This window comes from Falco naumanni, chromosome 7 (genome assembly GCF_017639655.2).
Source record: "Falco naumanni isolate bFalNau1 chromosome 7, bFalNau1.pat, whole genome shotgun sequence".
In the NCBI taxonomy this organism is placed as follows: domain Eukaryota; kingdom Metazoa; phylum Chordata; class Aves; order Falconiformes; family Falconidae; genus Falco; species Falco naumanni.
Window position 1 is genome coordinate 24,817,928 of NC_054060.1, and position 18,515 is coordinate 24,836,442.

Here is an 18,515-nt window from a genome sequence, read left to right on the forward strand (position 1 = left end):
GAGCGCTCCATCTTGCCAACAACATACAAGGACACTTTATTGGTCTGCATGGATAAAAAAGGTAATTTAATCTGTACCTCCGATGGATCACATTTAACCACTGAGCACTGGTGAAGGAATGCAGGGTATGGGATGCACAGCAATACTTTGTCTTCTGAATTGGCTTTGAAAAGAATGAATACTGCTTGGGTATTTGGAAGAAGAACTGGTTCCCTTCTTAGCATCTGACTTCTCTGGATCATATCTGCCCAGAGAAGCTGTGGATGCCTTACCTCTGGAAGTGTTCAAGGCCAGGTTGGATGGAGCTTGGAGCAACCTGGGCTGGGGGAAGTTATCCCTGGCCATGGCTGGGGGGTTGGAATGAGATGGTCTTGAGGGTCCCTTCCAACCCAAACCATTCTGTGGTTCCATGATCCTTTACATCAAGAGTTCCTCCTGTACTCAGAGGCATTAACCCTGTGGGTTCCTGTGGTGGGCTGGCCAAGCACCCACCTCCTCTCAGTGACACAGGTCTCGATGCCTGTCTCCATGGGAGAGGGCTTGGGCAGTGTTCCTCGGTAAAGCAAGGTGCGATTAGGTCATGTGTAAAATGACAAGCTGCTTTTTGAAATGAGTTACTCCTGTTCAAGCACAAAATAACACAGGGATATGCAAGGTCTTGCAAGATTATATATGTTCTAGTCCAGGGGCTTCAAACTGCGGGGACGGCAGACCATAAGGCAGTCCATGCACTGTTTCTCTAGAATCTGTGAAAGGTGAAGAAGTAAAATTCAAATATGCTGTAATATCAGCTACGTATATGAAGTTTCTATGGTCCATCCAACTGAGCTGGAAATGTTTAAGGGGTGCCATCTTGAAAACAACTGAAAACAATTAAAATATGCATGACTGTTAATAAATTGTTCTGATAATTCACCTGGAATCACATGTTCTCTCTAAGGACAGAAATGACAATGGATAATATGCATGTAGAAGCTTTAAAGTTTGAAGGATGACTTTATTTGCCTTCAATAGTTAAGACTCTTGATAAAATGAGGCCACTAAAGCTGTCTTGGCACTCTTCATCAGTGAAGCTCATTAAAGCTGGTGTCGTGGCCAAATCCCTTTTGTGCCAGAACGAAGTCCCAGGCTAAGTGTCTGCAGCGTGCCATGCAGTGATCTGTGGCACACAGAGTTTGTCCGAGTAATGGCTCTATTTCTAGGTCAATGACATTAAACAGTTGTCCACTTATCTGCTCAAATTATGCTGATGACCATGCAATTGTGGTGAATGGAATTCACACGATTAATCATCCATAACATCAGAAACCCTTTTCTGCGGGAGCTGATGCATGCTGGAGCAAGCACAACTCATTCCTTCGACACATGCTAAAACCCCAAGTCTTTACAACTCCTGGCTCACAAGGGTGAACTCCATCCTGTGTGACCCATTTCACAAAGTGAAATCAGTGTTCAAGTGCAGAAAAATTCAAACAAAAACTCTGTCTTCTGCCCATCCAGGAAAGTGATTATTTCAGCTTTTTTTCTGTAGAAAATACATAGAAAAATTGAACATCAATTAATTTTTCAAACATAGTTGCCATGCTTTGTAAAATATTGACATTTAAATATAGAATTGACAATCTTGGGGTCAGAAGAGCAAAGACTGTTTTAGTTTAGCTTCTGAAATATTGAATCCAGTCAGCTACTAAAGTGAGTAATTGCCCATGCACTTATTTAACATATGAAGTGACAAAAGATGAACTTTCTGACTAGGGACCGGGGTGCCCCCTTCACAATTTGTATTACTAAAAGCATCATGTAATCCATTTTTAACCTGATAGTGAGCATGTTAAACTCTGATGGCTTCAGGGTGAATTTCAAATATTAATGGCACGCAGGAACAAAGGAGCCGTGACCCACGGGCAGCCCGCGCTGGGGCAGCTCCTGGCAGGGCCCGTGGCCCCGTGGGGAGAGGAGCCCGGGCTGGGGCTGGGCTGGGGCTGGGCTGGGGACCCCGCGGGGACCCCCTGGGGCCGGCTGCGCCTGGGGGCAGCACCTGTGGGGGGGACCCACGCTGGGGTAGGTTGTGCCTGGGGGGCTGCGCCCCTGGGGGGGGGACACTGGGGCAGGGCAGAGTGTGAGGACAGGGCGGCAGAGACAGCGTGTGATGGATTGACCGCAGCCCCAGCCCCAGCCCCATCCCCATCCCCTGCGCTGCTCAGGGGAGGGAGAGACACTGGGAGTGAAGTTGAGCCTGGGAAGAAGCGGGGGGTGCGGTAAGTTGTTTTAAGATTTGGGTTTATTTCTCATTACCCTGCTGTGATTTGATTGGTAATAAATTAAACTAATTTCCCTGAGTCGAGTCTGTTTTGCCTACCATGATGATAATTGCTGAGTGATCTCCCTGCCCTGACCTGGACCCACGCGCCTTTCATTGTACCTTCTGTCCCCTGCCCAGCCGAGGAGCGCAGTGACAGAGCAGCTGGGGTGGGCACCCGGCATCCAGCCAGGGTCAGCCCCCCACAGTCACCTCTGAACAACAGATAGTCAGCAATGCTCTTGTAAATTCAGTGACATTTTGACATTGCCTACTCTGCTTTCATTACTGTATTTCTGTATCAGGTTTCCCCAGGTCAGCATGAGAATTATATGGCAGACAGACAAACTCAGATAATTTTGGTGTAGGTTTTTTTTTGGTTTTGTTTTTAGCAGTGACATAGGTGCATTCAAAGAGAAAGGTAAAAGTCTCTTCCTTTTCACAAATATAGTATGACATTAGGGAGTGAAACCTGATGTATGTATTTTAGATGCCTATGAGTAAATGCAAGATGACAGACTGGATGTCTCTAAACCTGTATAGAGCTGTAAACTAAGGCGGGGGTGGTGGGGTGGGGGTGGAAGGAATCGTGTTCTTTCCAGGAGCCAGGTTAAGGTATTAAGTCTAGTTATACTTGCTTAGAAGCTGATTTTATTTCTGGTATTGGATTCACTCCACCATTGTACTTATAGTATTTTTTAGAGTGCATTTAAAGAACATTAGTCCGCAGCTGATTAGGGCTGTCAGCGTACTTCTCAAACTATAAAAAGTTAAGGACTAGGGCCTTATTACAAGCTATTGAAACAAGGATTCCTATCAGCTTCAAAGATTTTGGTCAATATCTGAGTCACCAGAGTAGCACAGAACTAAGGCTTAGTTCCTGGAATCGCAGGATGGCTGCGGCTGGAGGTCACTTTGGTCAACCCCCTGCTCCAGCTGGGTCAGCTGGAGCAGGTTGCCCACGACTGGGTGCAGCTAGGTTTTGTATATCCCATGGATGGAGACTCCAAAAAATTCTGGGCTACCTGCTCCAGTGTTTAACCACCCTGACAGTAAAAAAGTGTTTTCCTGTCTTCAGATGGAATTTCATTTCTTTTAAGTTGTGTCCGTTGTCTCTTGTCCTGGAAGTCAACACCACTACAGAGTCTGGCTCCATCTTCTTTACTGCCCCCCATCAGGTATTTATACAAGATCGCCCTGAGCCTGCTCTTCTCCAGGATGAACAGTCCCAGCTCTCAGCCTCCCTCCATATGAGATATGCTTCAGTCCTTTCACCATCTTTGTGGTCCTTTGCCGGACTCTCTCCAGTAAACCCACGTCTGTCTTATACTGGGGGCCCAGCACTGGACCCAGCACCCCATCTGTGTCTCACCAGTGCTGAGCAGAGGGGCAGGATCCTCTCCCTGGACCTGCTGGCACCGCTCTGCCTGATGCAGCTTAGAAGTCTGGTGGCCGTCTTTGCCATGAGGGCACGTTGCTGGCCTGTACACAATCTGTTGTCCACCAGGATCCCCAAGCCCTTCTTTGCACAGGTGCTGTTCTACCTCAAATGCAGGACTTTTTGCACTTCCTCTTGTTGAACTTCATGAGGTTCCTCTCAGCCCATTTCTTCAGCCTATCACGGTCTCTCTGGGTGGCAGCATACCCATCTGGTGTATCAACCGCTCTTCCCAGTTTTGTGTTGACTGCAACCCTGCTGAGGGCGCATCTGCCCCATTCTTCAGGTCGTTAACAAAGATGTTAAAGCAATATTGGGCCCAGTGTCCACTGCTGCTGTACATCACTAGCAACTGGCCCCCAGTTGGACTTCATACTGCTGATCACAGCCCTCTGGGTCTGGTTATTCAGAGAGTTTTCATTCCACCCCACTGCACCTACAAAACTCCCATTAACCCTAGGTAAATGCTGTTTACATCTAACAAGCATTATTTTTAGAAGAGGATGCACAAAATAAAATGCACAAAATGCTCCGTTGGTTCATGTCAGGTCAAGTCATGTTGAATAAAGTGTTGAATAAAGTATTGTTCTTAATAGGTTCTGCCTTGATGTAAATGCACTTTTACCAGTTCTTCTGAGTTACTGAAATCAGCCTGAAAGGAAAAAATTAACATCGGCCACATCTATGACTGTCCCCAGAGGCAGAGATTACTCCCTGCATGTGCACACTGCCAGGGTAGTTCCCTGATGGCTCTTAGCATTTCTCCAATTTCCCATGTTATTCATTCATGGATTCCTGGAGTTGTCGAGAAGTTCTTTAACCTGGGAAGATACATGAAATCATGCACAGCAGCCTGTCCAGGGTGTAAACGCCCTGAGCTTCACAGCCCCGCTCACTGTGGGATGGGTATATGAAATCTTGACCTTCTTAACAGAGGCACAGCATGAAGTCCCAGCTCCTCTGACATTGGCTCTCAGTCACTTCAATGGAACAAAGATTTTATTGGAATTAGGACCTGCTCCAGCTCTGCTGAAGACAAAAGTCAAAGCCTGTTGAAGTCTATAAGAACATAATTGACCCTTAAAATACAGATCATGACCATACACAACAGATGGATAAGGTTGCTCTGTGTAACATGCCACCACCATCAGGCTCCCATTGGCAGAAAACCTCAAAAGCCCTGAAAATGTGCCTGTACATCTAACTGTTCATCACAGATAGTACTGAGTTTCATAAAAGGACAGGGCAGAAGTCAATCTGGCTAATGAAAGTCCAGCTGGATCTGGGTAAATTGGCTGAAATAAAATATTTATGGGTCCTTGTAACAAAACCAAACTGCTCTGTTGGTTTTGTGTGAATACATACCGTACAAGGTATCCATCAGTACTGGAGTTAAAATCCTACACTTACAGAACAGTAACTAAAGGAATATAAAAATATTTACAACTAAAAATCATCTTCTCTTGTCATCTAATGTTAGTAAAATTTTCTCATGTTCTGTTCACAGATATTCAGCAGTTGTTCCCTTGCAAACATGGTTTTAGTTCACACTAAACCACGTGTCACTTAAACAAATATGATTTTGTTTTGCTCTTACAATTGCAACTGGTTGTATGTTGTGCTTATAATGATCCAAAGTATTTGAAAACACTTCTGTATTGAGAAAGGGAATCCAGTTCCATTTCAAGGTTTCCATTGCCAGACTCCCCAGATGGCCCATTAGGCTGGGTGGAGACAGAGCCTGCTCCTGTCCCTGTCCCTGCTTGTGTACCACGGGCTGCATCCTGGTTAGGTGCCACTTTCTCTGCTCCCCAAGGGGTCCCTGGATTTCACATTCAGTTATTGGCATTTATGCACTTACTTTCCAAATAAATGTTCGACTTTATTGATAAACTGAGCTTGTGCCTGCAGGCAGTAGAGGAGTTTCTCCTAACCATGACACTGAAATGGTGGGACACCAGGAGAGGTGGGGAGAATATTGTTCAGTAAAGGCTGAAGACAATGGAAAGGTGTCAGTTGGCAGGAAAAATTAATAATATTACTCTCCTTTTGAGGTCAAAGATTATTCCAGCGTTTTTTCTTTTCTTCAAGGGAAAGAAGACCTGTGTGGTCAGTGTTATTGCAGGTCAAAAGAAGGAACTGCTAAGCTCTCAGATGAAAAATATGGAGCACTTTTAAATTCTCATCGGTTACGCTCACTGTCACTATACCACAGTACAAAGCCTGACTATTAAAAACAAGATGGACTGTGCTCCTCCAAGGTTGCATCACCCCTCTCAGAAGTCCTCAGCTCAGCAAGCACACATCTCAAGTTTTGTTTTTCACAGCAAATGGTTCAAAGCTGACTATGTATCTCCTTCTCACTTCAGAGGCAGCCAAACAGCACAAGTTCCCAGTAATCATGGATAACAACATGGCAGTAAGGGCCACAGAAAGAGACACTTTATTAAAACTAGTGTGGGTTTATATATTAGAAAACACCACCTCCTGTAACAGACTGAATTAAGCACAGTTGTTTGCAGAGCAGGTAGAGCTGCAGGAGCTCTGTCCCCATCGTCCGCGGTCCTGTGCATCAGTAGATGACAAGTGAAGCACAGTATGGACCATCAAGTGAAAACTAGTCTGCAGGCAGCTTCTGCCTCAATCCGGGCATCCAGAAGCAGGATGGTTCTCGCAGGTGGGAAAATAGGATCTCCACATTCACAAAGGATTTAGAGATTTCAGATTTCTGTATGAGTCAAATCTGAATTTGGCAAAAAAATATGGAGACCAGAACAAAGAAAACAGCAATACAGCATAACAGGGTTTTTGCAGGAATACAAAAGCTTCTGTACAAGAAAGAGCAGGTTGATTTGTTACTTACCCGAGGGATTCTTTTGTACCCAGTTTTCATGCTCATTTCACTGTTGATTACAAGGATTTGAATATTTATTGGCTTTAGGTCAATGTTGAGAGGAAATATTGACAAAAGCTCTAGGGTGGACATCACCCTCAAGCAGAGGTGGAATTTGCTACATATATAACGGTATAGACGTTGTGCTAGTGATGATGGCTGAGCTCTAATGGGAATTGAGAAGAGGATGAAAAATGGGGACAGGGCAGTGAGAGCAGGATGTCAGGACAGGAAGGGCTGGAAGGTCTAGGGCTGGGAAGGAAAGACATGCCCAGAAGGACCAAGGATGGAAAACATAAACACTGATCAAAGTGGAAGAGAAAGAGGTAAAATACTCTGTGGGGGAAAGGAGAAAGGCAACTGGGAACAAAAATAACAGTGAAAGACAAGTGGAAAGCCTGGCTATGTGCAATGATCATGCAAAGAAGGGTAGTAGGTATTCGCAGCAATACGAAATGATCAGAACAAAGATGCATTCAGGCTGAAACATGCACAGAAAGGCACTCCTCGGGGAGTGGAGAATGCCTTTACAAGAGCAGCCTAATGAGGCTGGCTTCTTTAGCCTAAATAAGCAGAGGCTGAGAAAGGACATGATTGCTCTCTACAAACATATCACGGGAAAACATCAGGGAGGGATAAAAAGCCATTTATTCTAAAAATAATTTTGGCATAAGAACAAATGGTGATAAACTGACCATGAATAAATATATTCTTGAAAAGTGCGGTGGTGTCATTAGGAGAAAGTTCCTAAACATTTAAGCTTGCAGATCTGTGAACAGTCTTCCAAGTGGAGCAGTGGGTGCAGACGACATCTCTGCTTTTAAGGTCAATGAGTTCATAAAAAGGAACAAACTGCTGCCATCCCAGGGCACTGGAGTTGGTAGCCCACGAGTCCTTTCCAGCCCTGCATGCCTTTGTTCCTGTCATTGACAAAAAGGTTTGACATTTAAATTATGTTCATTTAACAAGCACTGAATGAGATGACATGACTGAGAGCTCAGCTGCAATTCCAGAAGGCGCAGCCCTGCCCAGGCAGGCTCTAGCCTTCTGGCCACGGGGCACAGCCCGGCTCTGCCAGCTGGCAGACGTGCTGCAGTTGGTCACATGCAGAGGAAGGACAGGGCATCCCGAGAAGCGTATGGCAGGCAGTCCTGCACACACTGCGAGCTGGCTGCAGGAGCCTTGTGGTGCTTGTATCTGCAGGCACTTCAGACATTGCCCCTCGCCCCTGTGGGGGAAGCAATCATGTGCCCACAGCCTTTGCCTGTGAAAGCAGATGTCCTGCTCATTGAAGGGCATCTCTATCCAACAACATGGTTCTGCAGTGTGGCTATCTTATTCCCAGGCAAGAGGGAAAAGCAAAGCAGCCTCACCTAAGAAAGACCAATGCATCGGGACTTCTTCCCAGACCTCCATGCCCACATCTTGCCCAGCATGCAGTGAGTCACTTTCCCTGGAGGCTGTGTCATCATTAAAACTGAAATGGTACAGTCAAAGGAAAACAGAAAGTTTCTACAGAGTAAAGAGTGTTCAGCTGCAAAAGAAGAGGTTAAATTTGTCTTCAGCCACGCAAAACAATGTTTTCATTACTGAAAAAAAAATTTGGTAGCAGTTGTGGCAAGTAAGGGACACACACAGGAAAGAAGTTTGCGAATCTCTACCTCTTTAGGAGATAAATATGTTAAGATTTCAGAAGAATAATTTACTCTATCACTGGTGGAACCTCTAAAATAACATAATCGGTGGCACCTGTGAGAGAAAAGTACATAAAGATACTGACTGAACAAAAAACTGTGAATGGTTGAAAAGGTTTAATAAATGAAAAAAATAATCCTTTTGTGTACGTTTTCATACAGCATTGAAGTTTTATATATATTAGATGCAGAACATATATATTTGCAGACTACAGTAATGGAATGGAATATATAATATTCATGCCTTTGGGAAGGGCGGGGAACAAATGAAATTAAAATCTAAGCAATCTAATTTTTGTAAAGATTTTAAGAGAAATTTTCAAAGGACTACTAAAGAGAGACAGCCTCTTTAAAATATACCAGGATATTATTTCCTCTCTTTAATAGTTTTGTCATATGCTTAGCTGATACCTATATAAGTTAAAAAAATGGCCCACAAACAACATCAATATTATTAATCTTGTAAAGATCATAAACTCTATCATAACAGTTTTTCAATTAAGTTTGATATCTGAAAAAACCTTTGGCTAGATAGCAATGCCAGATTGTGCAGTGTGATGGAAGCCCAGTAACACATGAGGAGAGATGCCCATGTACATGAGATCTCAACTCCACTCTCATCCATAAAATTTCATAGATTTGCTCCAAGTTTCCATTTTTCTTCTTTAAAGCAAGCCACTTTAAAAAAAGCTGGTTCACATGAAGTAATATCAAATCTATTTTTCTTAGAGTACTCATTCTTGTTTTCTTCAATTTCCTCAAGTCCTGTAATCTCTGTGTATAACAGACTGCAGAAAAAACGGCCAGCATTCATTTACAAATACATTAGACTTAAAAGGCAACAAAATGATCCATAAGTGCTGGAATATATTCCACTGAGAAATGGTTGAGAAAATGATATGTAGTTGAGAAATGTGTTTTGAATTATTAATAAAACTCTTTGAATAAGTGTTCTGTATAGAGAAGCAACCTTGCAGTAATCCCCACCACGGCTGCGGATCATGTACAAAGCTATCAACAGTGATTCAGAACACTGTTCTTCTCATTTAGATCTTCTGAGGTGAATTCCTTCTTTAAGAGAAACTGAGCTAACACGGTAAGAGCAGCTCAAGGAGGTAGCATTCAGGGGAAAACCAGAGCTCTGCTCACTCAGCCAGGGCTCGGCAGACGTCCTGCTTCACACATGCAACCCCTGGTTCTGTCCGTGCATGGCTCGTGACTTTCCTACCAGCCAAACCAGACTCCGAATGTACTTTCTGAAAGGTTGTTGGTTTTTTGGATTTGGTTTTTTTTTTTCACTTCTGTTTCACTCATTTTTGATCAACCACTGTGTGCTTGGCATTCGGGTACAGGCGGGATGTGATGCAAAAGGCACAGAGTGCTGTGTGATCCCAGCCTGACCCAGCCAGTGCCCGCAGCGCCTCGGCAGAGAGGAGAGGCAAGTCTCTCCAAGGCAGTGACTGTTTAGAGCATGGGCATGGGCAGATAGCATTAGAAAATACATTGATCCCATGCCTGGCTTCACAGGTCTTGCTTGAAGTGGAATCTCATCACAAAAAAAAGAGTATTTTAGGTAACTTTAACCTAACAGGGGAATAGGCTACAAATGGGGAAAGAAACAAAACCAAACAAACAAAAAACAAAAAACAAAACCAAACAAACAAAAGGCACTGGCTTTTTGGCCCCAGAGCTATTTAAAACCACTGAACTACAGCCAACCACAAATACCTTGAGCTCAAAGGCAGAATCTTTCTTATCTAATTGCAGCTTACATTGCATATGGCACTGCTGGCATTTCAACACTTCTAAGGGAAAACCAGCCATTCAGAAATCAGATTTTCTTATGGTGAGCTTTGATTTTCATCCTCCTGAAGCACCAGTGCTGTGCCAGAACAGCCCGGCCTGCCTGCCAGGACAGCTGCCCGCAGAGCGGCGTGGGCTGCCAGGATGGTGCCCCCGAGCCCCTCCATGTGCTGCCGCTGCCCACGTGGTACAAATAGATGGCTTCCACCAGCCACCAGTGCAAGTAACATTGTGCCCTTTGAAGAATTTTTCTGTAAAAAACAAACCAAACCAGATAGATATATAAGAGGGGTGGGGGTGGTAATATATAGGCTAAAAGGTAAGATCAGGTAATTACGCCCATGCCAGGAGGGTCCCCAGGGTACATGCTGCAGGACTTCCCATCACACCTGGCTCACCACCACCTACCCAGACCCTCCCAGACACTCCTTTCTCCAAAGATATCCCTCAGATGCTCAGTTAGGAGAGGGATTCATTGGGACCGTGGTGCTGGACAGGGGACAAGTAAGGCTTCTTGTGATGAAATATAGTTCCTTTTCCCTCCGAATTTTTACTCTGGCTACATTTGTATCTTCTGTGGTTGAACTTTTTCAAAACTTAGCCCATCAACAGGTATCAAAAAGCCTCTTGTATTTTCTGACAGGGCTATGCTGTAGCAGCTTAACTCTATATTGAAAATGAGCCATCCTGAGTGCTGAACAAAAGCTCTTTTCTCTGCTTGCTTCTTTGCCGCCTTCTCCACAGATCTCACTCATAATGAGGACACATTTCTTTAATCTGCTAGACTTTTCAGCCACTGATTTCTGAGAGAATAGTAAATGACTGGAAAGCAGTACAAGGAGCAAAATTGAAGGCTGAGAAACTGAAATAATAAATATACCTAGAGTTAGACTTGGACAAAAGGTGTTTTCAGTGAGAGCAAGTATGTCAGGACTGGAAGGATCAGTTGTTCAAGTCTCTTCCAAACCCCACGCTGCAACACAACATGAAGTAGCACCAGCCTTGGTCCCTCCCCGGGACACAGCTCCGGGATGCCTCCGCAGCACTGCAGACCCTGCAGCCCTGCAACCCAGACCCCCCACTGTGCAACCCAGACCCCCCACCGGGGGGAAAGGCTGGATCCCAGCAAGTCTCCTGCTGAGAGAGGCTCAATGGCCAAGCAGCTTCTCTGGTCCCCAAAACCAAGAGCTCTCATTTCTTTTCTTGCATGCTCAACACACCCACACACAAACACCCACACATAGATTTAACACATCATCTACACTATTTCTTAATGAGTATATTTACACACCTTATAGATATGAGCGCTCTGAGAATGCTAATTATTTGCTGGGAACTTTGTTATATCTTCACAGTCTATGTGTGGTGGGGAACTGTAGTGTAGCAACATAGATGTATACAGCAATGCTGGGAATCCCCAGGTGAAGAAATGCAAATTTTTTTCACTTGTAAATAAATGGAAATTGTAATTCCTCTGCAGACACAATGGGCATGGTACAGACACAAGGTGGCTGTAGGCTTAAGTGTCCCAGTGGTTTTCAAACTCGTAGTATGTTTCACTTGTCATGTAATACTTGTTTCAAAAACGAATGGTGTTACACTGTTTTCTGCCCAGGTTACACAATGTGGGGCTCCTGAAGCTAAGTCACTCTCACACGACTTTTGTTCTTCTCTATGACCTTTTCCCATGTTATCAGCAGGGAGAGTTCAGATGAGGTCTGTGAAAGGACCCACCATGGATGCTGCCCAAGGATGAAACCCTACTCATGTCCAAGGAGAAATTGTTCCACGTTGACTGAAAAGCCTCAGGGAGAGAAACCACAAGAGCAGCTTCTCCCACCCCAGCTATGATGTGGGCCAAGCAAGGACGTATCCAGCTGCCCCAGCAGAAAAATGGACCATGCCTGTGCCTCCACACCCTCCCCAGATCCGTGATGCTGTAGGAGCACAGGCACTCTCTCTCCCATGCTCCCTTCTTTCTCAGCTGTCTCTGAGCTGATTTCCTCCTTGGCCCCATTATCTGATTTATCGCTCATGCCCTGAAGCCTCACAGTGAAGCTCAAATGCTCTTCTCTCAAGTTAAAGGTGCTAATTCACAACCTGTCTGCTGTCAAAGACAACTGCCTGCAAAGCGAGGAGGCCACACAGAAACATCCATCAGATTTCCTGATGGCACAGACTGTGAAATGCTGCAATAATTTTCCTGAAGCAATATGCCACCAGTGTGGTGGTGCAGCATGTCTCCTGTGACAGGCAGCACAGTGAGAGTTCCCCATGCTGCTGCCAGCTCTGCCATAGACCCACTCTGGAGTACGGCCAGCACACGCTGTGCAAACCCCTCCTGGGACTGGCTGTGTGCTCCCAGTAAAAAGGGTCCATAACGACCCAATGGCAAAGTGCAAGAGCACACAGAGCAGGTGGGGCAGCAGCAGAGAGGGATCCCAGGGACAGAAGTAGGGAAAACGGTGTCAGTGACGATTTGAGTCAAAGTGGGTTGGAATGAATCCCTGTGGACATCTGCATGTAAACTGAGTCTGCCTACAGAACCGGACGAGAGGTGCAGCAGAGCGCTGGCATAGGATAGCCAGGTGCCCTTCTGCTCTATTTACAAGAAAACACCTTTCCTACATATTCCATCTTTCTTTACATAATTATTCCGGTAAGTCTGGACAATAGCCTTAGATGCTTCAGATCTGCTGATTGAAACACAAGCTGTTGCAAGCAGCTCTTGCTGAGCAGTGCTGGTTGGCAGCAGCTGTTCAATAACCCAAGCAGAGGTGGTAGGCATCAGAAATCAGGCAAGCAGCAAGGAGCGAACAGCCGGGTGAGCTGGCTGGAATGATCCTGAGGGCCAAAGCTTTGAGGATAACACTGTGTGTAGATGCATTTAATAACAAATTCTACAGCAAGCTACATGTATTCGGTAAGCCAAGATGTATAGCACTAATCAAGGGCGTAGGTGTACATTATTTATTTCAATAAATCCACAACTCTAATGTAAAAATTCTTGGGAATCTTTGAAACAGTGATCCCTTGAGAAGTGAATGCTGAACATCACTGCTTTGGGACTGTAACCTGGGCTGGCCAGGCATCCCCTGTGTACCTCTGACTTCTTGTCTTGTGAGCAATGCCTTGGCCTCTTGCTGACCTTCATGTCGGGAGAGATGGAAACAACCTATTTGCTGCCTGAAAGCTATTTGAGGCTGAGGCCATCCATCTGTGTTCGTACAGTGCCTGGTGTGAACTCACTGCTGCACAGAAAGCTCCCGGGCTCTGCAGCTGCAGGAATGAATTATGACGCCGTTTGCAGCCACATAAATAAGAGTTCTGTCTTATCCCCAATGAATTGGCGTGCTAGGGAGCAGGGGCTTTCAAAGGTGAGAGGAGAAGGACATCCGCCCTCTCCTGGCCTGAAATGATGCCTGAATGGAAACATGCCCACAGTTCTCCAGATGCAGCCTTGTCTGTGTGGGCACCACATACACAGGGAGGTAAAGGAATACCTAACTTTTAAATATTGTACTAACCTTACAAAGTATATCCAACCTTCTCTACACTGACCCTGCTCTGAGCATGGCAGCTGGACACAGACCTGCACAAGTGCCTGTCTTACCCAGTTCAGATTTCATGGACATCCTTTTGGATCACAGGAGGAGAATCCTGGGTTCAGTTTTGGGCCCCTTACTTCAAAAGGAACGTAAAGGTGCTGGAGAATGTCCAGAGGTGGGCAGCAGGGCTGAGAAAGGGGCTGAGGCACAAGTCTGATGAGGAGCAGATGAGGGAACTGGTGGTGTTCAGCCTGGAGGAAAGAAGAATCAGGGGATACCTGATCATTCCCTACAACTACCTGAGAGGAGGTTGTAGTGAGGTGGGATTGGTGTCTTCTCCTGAATAACAAGCTACAGGAAAAGAGGAAACAGCCTGAAGAGGCACCCTGGGTGGTTTAGGTTGGACATTAGGACAACATTTTTCACTGAAAGGGTGACCAAGCACTGGAACAGGCTGCCCAGGGAGGTGGTGGAACCACCACCCCTGGAGGTGTTCAAAAGACATGCGGATGTGGCACTTAGAGGTGTGGTTTCATGATGGATTCGGCAGAGCTGGGTTAACGGTTGGACTGATGAACTTACAAGTCTTTTCCAACCTAAATGATCCTATGATTCTATAAGAACAGCACCAGGCAGAGCACGTCTTTGCTACTTAAGTCACTGGTGGGAAATCACCTTCCACCTGCTCCCCTTGCCCGCTGTATGCACGAGGGGATGGCTGACTGCCTGCCCTGCACACACAGCGGGCTGGCAGGGCTGGCTGTGGAGGACAGGGAAACGTACCGCACTTGGAACATGGACCTCTTGCTATTTTCTTCCCCCCTAAAACTGACAGTGTAGCATCTTTGCACCAGATCTGAATTCCCCTACTACCAGGCTGGCTGCTCGAGAGAAAATCTTACGGTCCCTTTTTAGTACATCCCACACAGCCTACGAAGTGCTGAAATGATGGGGTGAAGCTAACACATCAGCTACCTGCTGATACCAGGCATGCTACGTGCAAGGCAGTTTTACTGACCCAGACGTCACCTCTGCAGGTCTGGACCTGGTGACACCAGGTCCCTGCAGCCCGGAGATGTGGTGCCTGGTCCACAAGCAGCTTCACACTAGCACAGCATGTACCGAGCTGGCCTTGCCACTGGGTTTGACCTGAAATCTGACGTGACCCTTTGCAATCTAGCTGAAGGGGAGATGCTAGAGGGACAAGTGATACCAGCTTGGTACCTACTGAGAGCTCAGTCTCAGTAAATGTGTCTGTGAAGCCTCACTTGACCAGATTGAGCTGTTTTCCAGCTCATTTGAGCTATATACCTTTGAGCAGAAATATGGGCAGCTTGTCTCGCTGTGGGTGAAGGGGTAGGCAGTGAACAAAAGGAAAATATTTGTCCCTCTCAGCTTCTGTGTTTGGCTCCCAAGATCACTTATCTCCAAAGAAAATTATTGTGCTAAGTATATTCTGAAAATGAATTAACAGACATAAATCATGAGAATGACACTGGCAATTCTTCTCAATGGCATTAAGATGTTTTGGTCTGGTTGATGTGGATGATTTTTGTTTTAAACATATCACTAAAAAAAACACCAAACACATAAAATGTATGCTGGAATTGCAATTAAATGTGTCAGAACAAACATCTGCATCAAATTTACAAAAAGAACAAATATTTGATTAGGAACTGGAAATGTTGAATTTGCATGTCAAGCTCCTATTAAATGGTTAAAAATATGTACCATTCCTGACATGCATCAAAGGCACACAATAAGTTTCCGCATTGTCTTTTCTGTGCGGGCTTCTTACAGCAAAACCCGAGCTGCAAGAATTACCTCTGAAAGCCGAAGCATTGTCAGAAAAAAGCGTCTTTTCAGAAGAGGGCTCGGGACTCAGCAGGAAATTACAGAGCAGTTAGCCTCTCTGTAAATGAGCAGGCGCTAATCAGAGCCACTGGCGGGTTCAAGGAGAAGGGCACTTGGTCAGCTCATCGCTTAATGAAGAGCATCTGTCCTCAGCTGGGGAAGGAAATCCGGCTGGGCACAGCTGCCAGGCAGGCAGCAGGCAGGGCGCTCAGCATCGCCGGCCAGGGCGCTCAGCACCGCTTCTCCCCAGAGCCCACCCACCGCACATGGCCCATGGGAAGGCAAAGACAGAGCCGGGGGGGGGGGGGGTGGGGGGTGTATCTGGGTGAACGCTTCCACGTTCTAAAAGCATTTCTTCTTGAGTACAGAGAAGGATGCCACTGTGGGGTTTTCTCTGCTGTTAATGGGTGTTTTCCTCGGGGAAGGTTCTTCTTAAAATGTTTTCAGTTGCAGGGGTGATCTTCCATTGGAAATGAAGTGAATTATGGGGAGCTATACTCATACATGATAAAGTTTCTGTCTCGGCTTACCAAAAAAGAGCAAAAACAACCACACCAAGGGGAAAAAAAATCCAAAAGTAAAGAGTAAAAAGTGGGTTTGATTAAGATTTATTGCATTATGCTCAGGTAGGATGAGATAGGAATTTTAAAAGTATAAGTCATCCTTTTTCTTGATATTTGTTTGTGACTGCTAAAGAAAAAACAGACTGTTAAAGCAAGCCTTTATAATGGTTTATGAGACAGAAGAACAAGAACAAAAGTGCTACAGAGACTTAAATATATTAACCTGTAACCATCCCCTCAAAAGCCTACCTTCAGGTCTGAGGACTTCTTACTTCTTTTCCAGCTCACTCCTTCTTCACAGACAGCTCATGTACCCCCACAGAAATAAAAATGTTTCCTTTACTTGACAGGACTAGTGGGACCCACGAATCATGAACATAACTAAGAACCTTCTCAGAACCAGCCCCTGTGGAGACTGCTCTGGGGGTGCAGTGCCATGGCAGAGCGTGTCCTTGCTGACCATGCACACCGAGCTGCGCCAGGGAGAGGCAGCATCTGCAGAACATGATCCTTCCTCCCCGGGTCACCTCTCTGCTAGGGCAGTTCCCTGTGCAAACACATCCAGGGCACAGCCAGCACCACACAGGGCAGGACAAGCAAGTGGAGGGTGGTGGGGGATTGCCTGGGTGTGTAATCTGCAGCCTGCGAGCTGCACGGATGGAAGCTGGAGAGAGACTTTTTACAAGGGCATGTAGTGGCAGGACAAGGGGGAATGGCTTTGAACTGAAAGAGGGGAGATGTAGATGAGATATTGGGAAGAAATTCTTCCCTGTGAGGGCAGCGAGGCGCTGGCCCAGGCTGCCCAGAGCAGCTGTGGGTGCCCCATCCCTGGCAGTGCCCAAGGCCAGGCTGGACGGGGCTGGGAGCAGCCTGGGCTGGTGGGGGGTGTCCCTGCCCAGGGCAGGGGTTTGGAACAAAATGTTCCTTAAGGTCCTTTCCAACCCAAACCATTGTGTGATTCTATGATTCAATGAGTTCCAGCTCCATTGCTTTGCAAAACAGATACCCATTTTCTCATTGCAGGGTTCTTCCCCCTTCTCCCCTCCCTTCTGCTCCTGCCACTCACTGCCCTACTTACGTTTGTTTGTTTGCAAATATAACACAGTACCAGGTTGCTAAAAAACTCATTAGCTGCTGTGGTGCTACCCAGAGATGTTATTACGGAAAGGATTACGTAACAAAGAAAAAGAGCATCAGTCTTACTGGAGTGATAAATCCACCCACACAAGCCATTCAGACAGCAAGTGGAAAGGTTGAAACTAGAAATTGATGCTGAGTGTTGGTGTCCTCTGAGAAACTGTGGGTATGCCTACCGCCAGGGAGAGCCGATGGCGTGGGACCCAGGGCACCCACACAGGCTCGTGCATGCCAGGCCGACACGGCGCAGGCAATGTGCAGCAAGGCTAGACTGTTGTCACAGTGACAGAAATTCTCCCATCCACCTCCTTCCTACCGTGCCACCAAGGTCACAGGAAAGTCAGCCCTGTCACTGAAAGCTGCTGAGGTTTGAAGCTTCATCCCGCCCTGAGTAATCCATGGATGTTAATGCGACACTTTCATCCCCTGTTCAGTGGGCAGAGGTCCATGTTAGGGACCTTCTGTGGACACACACATGGACACCTCTGTGTGTTTTGCTTTCATTTTCTGGGGGTTTGGGGCTTTTTTCTTTTATTTGTTTTGGAAGGGGGCAGGTGGAACACTCCCAGAACTGCTGGAGAAAGAGCAGGGCTTCTAAGGAGTGTCTGTGGATTGGATCTGAGATAGAAAAGCAGTCAGGGAGCAAAGAGGCAGAAATACGGCCAGCACCCTGATCAGAGCTAACGGTAACTTACAGAGACATGCTGCTGATTCTTTGCTGAAACTGCTTTTGAGTGACCGGTCACAAAAGCTCTTTGGCCATGTCAGGTGCTCAGGGGCTGTTCCTGTATCCTGGATCAGTCGATCTCACCCCAGCTGGCCTTGGGTTCAGCTTGGTTCCTGCTGCTCTACACAGGAGGGATCCAGTGGATATGGGCAGCTCCCCCCGCATAGTGGGTACTCGTGTGGCTGAGGCCAAGGAGGCAAAAGTCACTCTCCCAGCCTAGCCTGGCTCTCCATGATGTCTCACCTTGGTCCCAATGGAGAAATAAGGGGAGGTAAGCACTGAGATAACATATCAGCGTTATTACCAATATATGCTGCTTTGAAACAGCACTTAAGGAAGGGAGACCGTTAAAAGTAAGACAAACACAATGAACGCTGATATGATGTATTGCACTTTTCATTTCAACAGCACTGAACTGGGAGTAGAGTTCTTATTATCAGGGTCAGCACTCAGAGCTGTTCCCTTTAGTGCTGAGCTGACCGTGGGATGCAGCGCTCTGACTTGGAGCTGAGCTGAAGAGAGGCTGTTGGAGGCAGCTGATGCAGAAAGATAGGAGCAG